Source organism: Aotus nancymaae, unplaced genomic scaffold (genome assembly GCF_030222135.1).
Source record: "Aotus nancymaae isolate 86718 unplaced genomic scaffold, 86718_ANA_hifiasm-v0.15.2.pri h1tg000141l, whole genome shotgun sequence".
In the NCBI taxonomy this organism is placed as follows: Eukaryota; Metazoa; Chordata; class Mammalia; order Primates; family Aotidae; genus Aotus; species Aotus nancymaae.
Genome location: NW_026988556.1, coordinates 2,329,667 through 2,337,903, shown reverse-complemented (window position 1 = coordinate 2,337,903; position 8,237 = coordinate 2,329,667). Strand labels below are relative to the sequence as shown.

At 47.1% G+C, this 8,237-nt stretch overlaps 1 pseudogene; it reads right to left on the bottom strand.

Annotated features, from left to right (window-relative positions):
• Window positions 1–931: 931 nt before the first annotated feature.
• Window positions 932–5,999, bottom strand: LOC135272886 (RNA-binding protein MEX3D-like; annotated as a pseudogene).
• Between the last annotated feature and the right edge of the window lie 2,238 nt (window positions 6,000–8,237).

Sequence of the window (8,237 nt, the reverse complement as noted above, 5' to 3'; positions counted from 1 at the left end):
TGGACACAGGGAGGGGAGCACTACACACTGGGGTCTGTTGGGAAATAGGGGAGGGACAGCAGCGGGTGGGGAGTTGGGGAGAGATAGCATGGGGAGAAATGCCACATATAGGTGAAGGGGAGGAAAGCAGCAAATCACACTACCACATATGCACCTATGCAACAATCTTGCATGTTCTTCACATGTACCCCAAAACCTAAACTGCAATAAAAATAAATAAATAAAAAAGAAAAACAAAAAAACAACTTTTTTTTTCACATGTAGAAAAGAGGCTTTATTAAGAAGGCTTTGAAGTCAAAAAATAAAACTCTTGATACAATTTTTTTAACCCTTAAATCAGCTCAGCAAATATATAATCAGTAATTTAGCTGTGTAAGATTAAAGGTCCATTACTTTATTTAAAATAAAATACATTTTAGTTCTTAAAATTTATTCCATAAAGTACATATTTCCCTATAAATTTCCTACATATACACAAGAGGTAAAAAGTAAAAAAAAAAAAAAAATTTAAATTTAAAAAATAACAGAAACGGCAGTAGAAATGGGATTAATAATTAACAAAGTTAGAAACTTCTGATTGGAACGCCTCTCGCCCCGCGCCCCTCCGGCCGCGCATGGTTCATGTACAAAAGCATAAATGGTTAGCCCCAAAAAGGGAGTAAAAACGTCACGCTCCTCTTCTGGAAACTTCCGTGCAGGCTGAGACCAGCCGGTGAGAAAACAGTCAAATCAGAAAACGGTTTCGGACAAAAGGAAAACACTGAGTGCTGTAAAAATCGTGTTTTTTTTTTTTTTTTTTTTTTTTTTTTTTTTTTTTTTAAAGATCACCCTGGAGGGTAGGGGTGTCTTAAAAAAAAAAAAAAAAAAGGAAAAAAAAAGTGCAAGCGGACCTTTTCTCTCTGGTTTATTGTAACCTGACCACTCAATACTGTTACGGAAGGGCTGGGGCACCGCCGGGCTGCGGGGTCTCGGTCTCCACGCCTGGGACGGTAGTTAAAGCTCATCTGTGAACACCTGCCGCCCTCCGCCCAGGACCCGCCCCCCTCCCGCCGGCCCCGCCCCTCTCAGGCCGGCCCCGCAGGTGGCCGCGTGCAGGTGCGCGCTCTAGGAAAAGATATGAATGGCGTGCGTGGCCGGCGTGCGTCAGGCGGGACACTCGGGCTCGCTCTTGCCGTAGATGCGGACGGCGCAGTCCATGCAGAAGAGGTTGTAGCCGCAGGCACCAGCGCGGCCATCACGTCGCCCTCCGCGCACACCACGCACTCCCGTGCCAGGGACGCGGCCGGCGCGGAGGACGCCGAAGGGGGCTTGCGGCTGTTCTCGGAGGTGGCACCGGAGTCCAGCGGGGGGCAGGAGGAGGCGGCGGGGCTGCCGGGCAGCGAGGTGGCCGTGGAGAAGGCGGCGCCGCCAGGGAAGGACAGGGGCCCCTGCGGGGGCCGCCAGGACAGCGCGCCCACCGGGTCCAGGGCGCCCCGGCGGGACAGCGGGAGCTCCAGGCAGAGGCCGCCGGGCTCGGGCAGCGTGGGCGAGTGGCGGGGGGGGTCCCTGCCCCACTGCTGCGCCGAGCGCTGGCGGAAGGCGGTCCCGGGGCCCCGTTGACGGTGGAGCAGCCGCTGAAGCCGGGCAGGGGGGCTGCGCGCTCGAAGGGCGCCCAGATGGTAGCCGCGGCGGGCACGGTCAGGTCCAGCGCCAGGAGGTCGAAGCCGAAGTCGCAGTCCTCGGGGGCGGCGGTCCCCACCGCGGCGCCCGCATCCTCCGCGCCGAAGGTGAAGCCCGGGTTGCCGGAGCCGCTGTAGGGGCTGGCGGGGCACGGGTCCGGGACAAGGGGACCCCCGCGGCTGCCCGCGTAGAAGGCCTCGGGGGCGCTGGGGGCGCCCAGGGCCATGTCCCCGCGGAGGCCGGCCGTGGCCGTGGGCGGCCGTCGTCCGGGGTTGGGGGTCTTGGCCCAGAGGCTGGCGGCCGCCCCGAGCAGGTCCAGGCAGACGTCGGTGCCGTTGGCGTGGAAGTCGCTGTCGGGGACCGCGTCGGTGAAGGCGTCGGTGCACAGCGTGATGTGAGCCTCGATCTCCTCGCGCGCGCTGTCCACGTTTTCGGGCATCCCGGTGACCGCGAACACCGGCTCATTGTCGCGGCCGGGCGTCACGATGTAGGTGTGCGTCCGCTGCTGGATGCGCTTGATGGTGGCGCCCTTGGGCCCCATCACCAGCCCCACCACTCGGTAGGGCACGCGCACCTGGATGGTGGTCTGTCCCGGGAGGTTGGGCGGGCCCTGGGCAGTGCCGGGCAGACCCCCGGCCTTGCTGCGCGTGGCGCGGATGATGGAGAAGTGCTCCGCCGCCGACAGGATCTCACGCTTGGCCATCTCCACGTCCTCCTTTCGGCCCGTCACGATGAAGACCGGTTCCTCGCCCCGCACCGGGGTCTTGATGTAGGTGTTTGTCTTGGCCCGCAGGGCCTTGATCTTGCAACCCTGGCGACCCACGATCTCGGCGAAGTGCTCGGAGCTGGGCACCAGGACGCACTCGGTCATGTTGACGCTCTTCTTGCGGCTGCCGATCACGCTCATCTGCTCGGCCAGGGCCGCGGGGTGGGGCGCGAAGCCGGCGAACACGTCGGGGGGCGACGGCCGGGGCGGTGTGTGGGGGGGGCTCGTGCTGGGGTCCAGCAGCGGCAGCGACCCGGGGGCCACCGACAGTTGGGGCCAGGGTCGCGGGCTCGCCGGCCTCGGGCCCGTCAGGGGGCGCGGGCTCCGGAGCCGTCCCGCCGTCCGCGCCCCCCGCAGCCCCCGCGCCGTCCCCGGCCGCCGCCTCCTCGTCCGTGTCGCCCGCGCCCCCCAGCCCGAGCGCCGACAGCTGGTCCAGGGACAGGCGCAGCGCGGCGGCCGCGTCGTCGGGCTCGGGCGGCGGCCGGGGCGCGGGCGCGGCCTCCCGGGCGCCCTCGGGCGGGGGCGCGAGTACGGGGTCGGGGCCGGGGTCCTCCCTCACCGCCCCCGCCGCCGCCGCCGCCCGCGCCGCCGCCTCCCTCCGCCTCTGAGAGCTGGGCCGCCGGCCGCCTGCATCCAGCGGCGGGGGTGGGCGCGGGGAGCCGGGCGGGCCGGGCGGCGGCGACTCTGACTGCGGCTCGGCGGCTGCGGCGGCTCCGGCTCCTCTGCGGCCAAGGCGGCGGCGGCGGCGGCGCGGGACGCTCCTTCCCTCCCGCCACCTCCCGCGGCCCCGCCCCCAAAACAACTTTTTAAGATATCATTTACATTCCATCTAGTCCATCCATTTAAAGTATGCAGTTCCTAGGTTTTAATAATTTATTGAATTATGCAACCTTCTCCACTAGCTAGTTTTAGACGATTTTCATCTTCCCATGAAAACCTTGACTTATTAGCAGTGACTCCCTTTACCTGCTACCCAGCTTCCTCCTACCCGCCCCAGACAACCACAGATCTATTTCATATCTACAGGTTTGCTGATTCTGAAAATTTCATATAAATGAGATGATACGGCACATGATCTTAAATGTCTTTTTTCACTTAGCATATGAATGTATTTGAGTTTCATCTATGTAGTAAAGTATATCAGTACTTCATTCTTTTTTATTGCTGAATAATATTTTATTGTATGAACATACTGTATTTTGTTTATTCATTAGTTGATGAACATGTGGGTTGTTTTCACTTTTTTGGCTATAATGAATCATACTGCTATAAACATTTATGTGCAAGTTTTTATGTGAGTGTGTGATTTCATTTTCCTTGGGTAGGTAACTAGGAGTGGAATCACTGTGTCATATGGTAACTACCAAACTGTTTTCCATAGCAGCTGTACCATTTTATATTCCCACTAGTTATGTATGAGGGTTCCAGTTTCTTAATATCCTAACCAACGCTGGTTATTGTCTTTTTGTTCACAGCTGTTCTAGTTAGTATGAAGTGGTGTCTCATTAAGGTTTGGATTTGTGTCTCTCTAGTGATTGATGAGGTTGAGCATCTTTTCATGTGCTTTGTATATTTTCCTTAGAGAAATGTCTACTTACTACTTTACCCATTTTTATGTAGGTTATCTGTATTTTTATTATTGATAACCTAATTAAAAGGTTTATTTCTTAATTCTCAATTCTATTCCATTAGTCTAAATGTCTCTCCTCATACCAGTACTATGCTGTCTTGATTATTACAGTTTTGTAGTAAATTTAGAAACTGAAAAGCCTGAACCCACTAACTTTGTTCTTCTTTTTACAAGGTTGGCTATTTCAGGCCTCTCATATTTCCATATGAGTTTTAGAATCAGCCTGTCAATTTCTGTAACAACAAGCAGCACAAGCATGGCACGATGGCTCTGGTGCTGGCCAGCCTTTCCAGCTTTGCTCTGGCTTGGGCAGGCTAGGGCTGCAGACACCTGCTGAAGGGGATAGAAAAACAAAACAAAACCCAGCCGAGATTTTCATAGGGATTTGGCAAGTCTGTACACCGGTTTGGGGAGTATCCTGTATCCTGTAACCCTGCTGATTGTGTTTGTTAGTGTTAATAGTTTTTTTACCGAATTTCTTGAGATTTTTCTCTATGTAAGATCATGTCAGCTGTCACTAGAAATAGCTTTGCTTCTTTCTTTCTAATCTGGATGCCTTCTATTTCTTTTTCTTGCCTAATTCTCCTGACTAGAACCACCAGTTTAATGCTGAACAGAAATGGCAAGCATGGAAATCCTGATCTTCTTCTCAGTTTTAAGGAGGAAGCATTCAGTCTTTCACCACTTAGTATAACTATTAGTTATAGTTATACACCGCTTAGTATAACTATTAGAGGTCTTTCACAGACAACCGCTATCAGATTGAGTATGTTCTCATCCATTCCTAGTTTGTTGTGTGTGTGTTTTATTACAAAAAAAAAGTATTGGATTTTGTTAAACGCGTTTCCTACGTCTATGGAGATGATTATATGTTTTTTGTCCTTTAGCCTGTTAATTGGTTATGGTTAGGATGTGTGTGTCCTCTCTAAAATTCATGTTGAAACTTTAATACAATAGTAGTAAGAGGTGATACATATAGGAGATGATTAGGCCATAAGGGTTCTGTTCTCATAAATGAAATTAGTTACCTTATAAAATGGCTGGAGGGAACTATATAGGCCCCCTTTTATCGTTCTGTCCCTTCTGTCATGTGAGGCCACAGCCTTCCTCCCCTCTGGAGGAAGCAGCAGCAGGTGCCACCTTGGAAGCAGAGAGCAATCTCAGTAGACACTGAACCTACTGGTGTCTTGATCTTAGACTTACCATACTCCAAAACTGTGAAAATAAATGTCTGTTCTTTATATATTACCCAGTCTCAGGTATTTTATTATAATAGCACAAACAAACTAAGACACAAGTTATATAAAACCGATTGATTTTCAAATGTTGAATCACTCTTACAGTCTGGGAATAAATTCCATTCGGTCATGATATATAAACCTTCTTCTGTGTGCTGGATTTGCTGTCTAGTACTTTATTGAGGATTTTTGTGTCTGTTTCATAAGAGGTATTGGCCTGTAGTTTTCTTTCTTTTCTTGTGTTGTCTTTGGTTTTGGTATCAAAATAATACTGGCCCCAATCAATTTGGAAGTGTTCCTTTGTTTTTGTTTTTCTTTGTTTGTTTGTTTGCTTTGAGACAAGGTCTCTGTCTGTTGCCTAGATTGGAGTACAGTGGCATGATCATAGCTCACTGCAGCCAGGACCTCCCAGGCTCATTCCATTCTTCCACCTCAACCTCCCAGGTAGTTGGGGCTACAGACACATGTCACCATGCCCAGATAATTTTTTATTTTTTTAGAGACAATGTCTCATCATGTTGCCCAGGCTGTTCTCAAACTCCTGGGCTCAAGCAATCCTCCCACCTTGGCCTCCCAAAGTGCTGGGATAACAGGTGTGTGCTACCGCACCTAGCTTCCTCTGCAGTCCTGTATTTGGAAGATTTTGTGAAGGATGGGAGTAATTCTTCTATAAACATTTACCAGCGAAGTTATCTGGGCCTGGCATTTTCCTTGTGGAAATTTTAAAATGACTAATTCAGTATCTTTACTATTCAATTTCCTGTTTCTTGTTGAGTCAGTTTCAGTAGTTTTTTTTTTTCTAGGAATTTTCCATTTCATCTACATTCCCTAATTTTTTTGGCATATGATTTTTTACGGTGTTCTCTTATCATCCTTTTTATTTCTACATGGACAGAAGAGATATCGGTTTCATTCCTGACTTTAGTAATTTAAGTCTTCTCTTTTTCTCTCTCGTATTTTTGTCTGTCAGTCTAGCTAAAGATTTGTCCTTTTGTTGATGTTTTCAAAGAACAAGCTTTTGGCTTCATTTTGTTGTTGTTTCTTATTCTCTATTTCATTCATTTCTGCACTAATTTTTATTCTCCTCCCCCTCCCCCCCCCACCCCTTCTGCTGTCTCTGGTTTAGTTTGCTCTTGTTTGTGTGTTTCTTAAGGTGGAAAATTAGGTTATTGATTTGGCCTCTTCTTTATAGCCATTTATAGCTTTAAATTTCCCTCAAGCACTGACTTTGCCGCATCCAATATGTTTTGGAATGTTGGTGTTTTCATTCATTAATTTCAAAGCATTTTGCAATTCTTCCTGCAATATCTTCTTTGAACCATTAATTATAATATGTGGGAGTATGTTGTTTACTTTTTCATATGTTTGTAAATTTTCCAAATTTCTTTTTGTGGTTTATTTCTAACTACTTAATTCCATTATGGTCAGAGGATATACTCTGTATAATTGTAGTAGTTTAAAATTTATTGAGTTTTGTTTGTGGCCTACTATATGATGTATTCTAGAAAGTGTCCCATGTGCACTTGAAAAGAATATGTATCTGATTCTGTTGGCTAAAATGTTCAGTGATTCTCTGTTGGGTCTAATTGATTTATATTATTGTTCGAGTCTTTTTTTATTTATTTATTTATTTATTTTTATTTTTAGTAGAGACGGGGTTTCAACATCTTGGACGGACTGGTCTCAAACTCCTGACCTTGTGATCCACCCTCCTCGGCCTCCCAAAGTGCTGGGATTACAGGCGTGAGCCACCACGCCCGGCCAGAAGGAAACTTTTATGTAATAAAGAGCTTCTACTTATAATTTACAGCAAACATCACTTTTTTTTTTTTTTTAATGGGGAAAGAATAACACAAATTTAGACAGCTACAGATAATCCCATAGAAATTTTTAAAATTTGTTTGTTTGTTTGTTTTTTTAAAGAGAAAGAGAGAGAGAGAATAGGAAGGAGGAAAAAGGAAGAGAAAGAGAGAGAGAGAATGGGGAGGAGGGAGAAGGAAAAGAAAGAGGGAGAGAGAAGGGGAGTATTGCTTTCTTGCCCAGGCTAGAATGCAATTTAGTAATGGGTATTGAAAACCTCTTTTATACTGATTATTATACTTAATGATGTAGTCAGGAAGGAATAAGGGAAGAAGATAACAAACAAACAGCCAACCAATATTTAATTTAAACCTATGAAATGCTATGCGATTACTGAGGAGTGATTTACTTCCAATTATATAGTCACCTTTGGAATAGGTGTGAGGTGGTAATGTATGTTTTGTGTATTTGAAGTGGAGAGTTCTATAAATGTTTATTAAGTTTACTTGTTCCGGGTCTGAGTTCAAGTTCTGAATATCCTTGTTAATTTTCTATCTCGTTGATCTATAGAATCGTTAGCTCTTCTTGTTGCATTGATCCTTTTGCCATTATGTAATGTCATTCCTCGCCTCTTTTGATCTTTGTTGCTTTAAAGTCTGCTTTATCAGAGGCGAGAATTGCATCTCCTGCTTTTTGTTTATTAGTTTATTTTTACTCTCTGTTTGATTGGTAAATCTTCCTCCTTCTCTCTGAGTCTTTGTGTATTGTTGCATGTAAGATGGGCCCGGATGCAGCATACCGATGGGTTTTGGCTTTTTATCCAATTAAAGTATATATAAGTTTAATACTGGCGTTTGATGCTAGCTGACTGTTTTGCCCATTAGTTGATGTAAATTTTTTATTGTGTTAAAGTTCTTTGCTTTTTGATATATTTTTGGAAAGGCTGATATTGGTTGTTCCTTTATATGTATAGTGCTTCTTTCAGAAGCTCTTGTAAAGCAGGCCTGGTGGTGGTGAACTCTCTAAGTACTTGTTTGTTCACAAAAGATTTAATTTTTCCTTCACTCATAAAGCTTAGTTTGGCTGGATAGGAAATTCTGGGTTGAAAGTTCTTTTCTTTAAGGATGTTAAATATTGGTCCCCA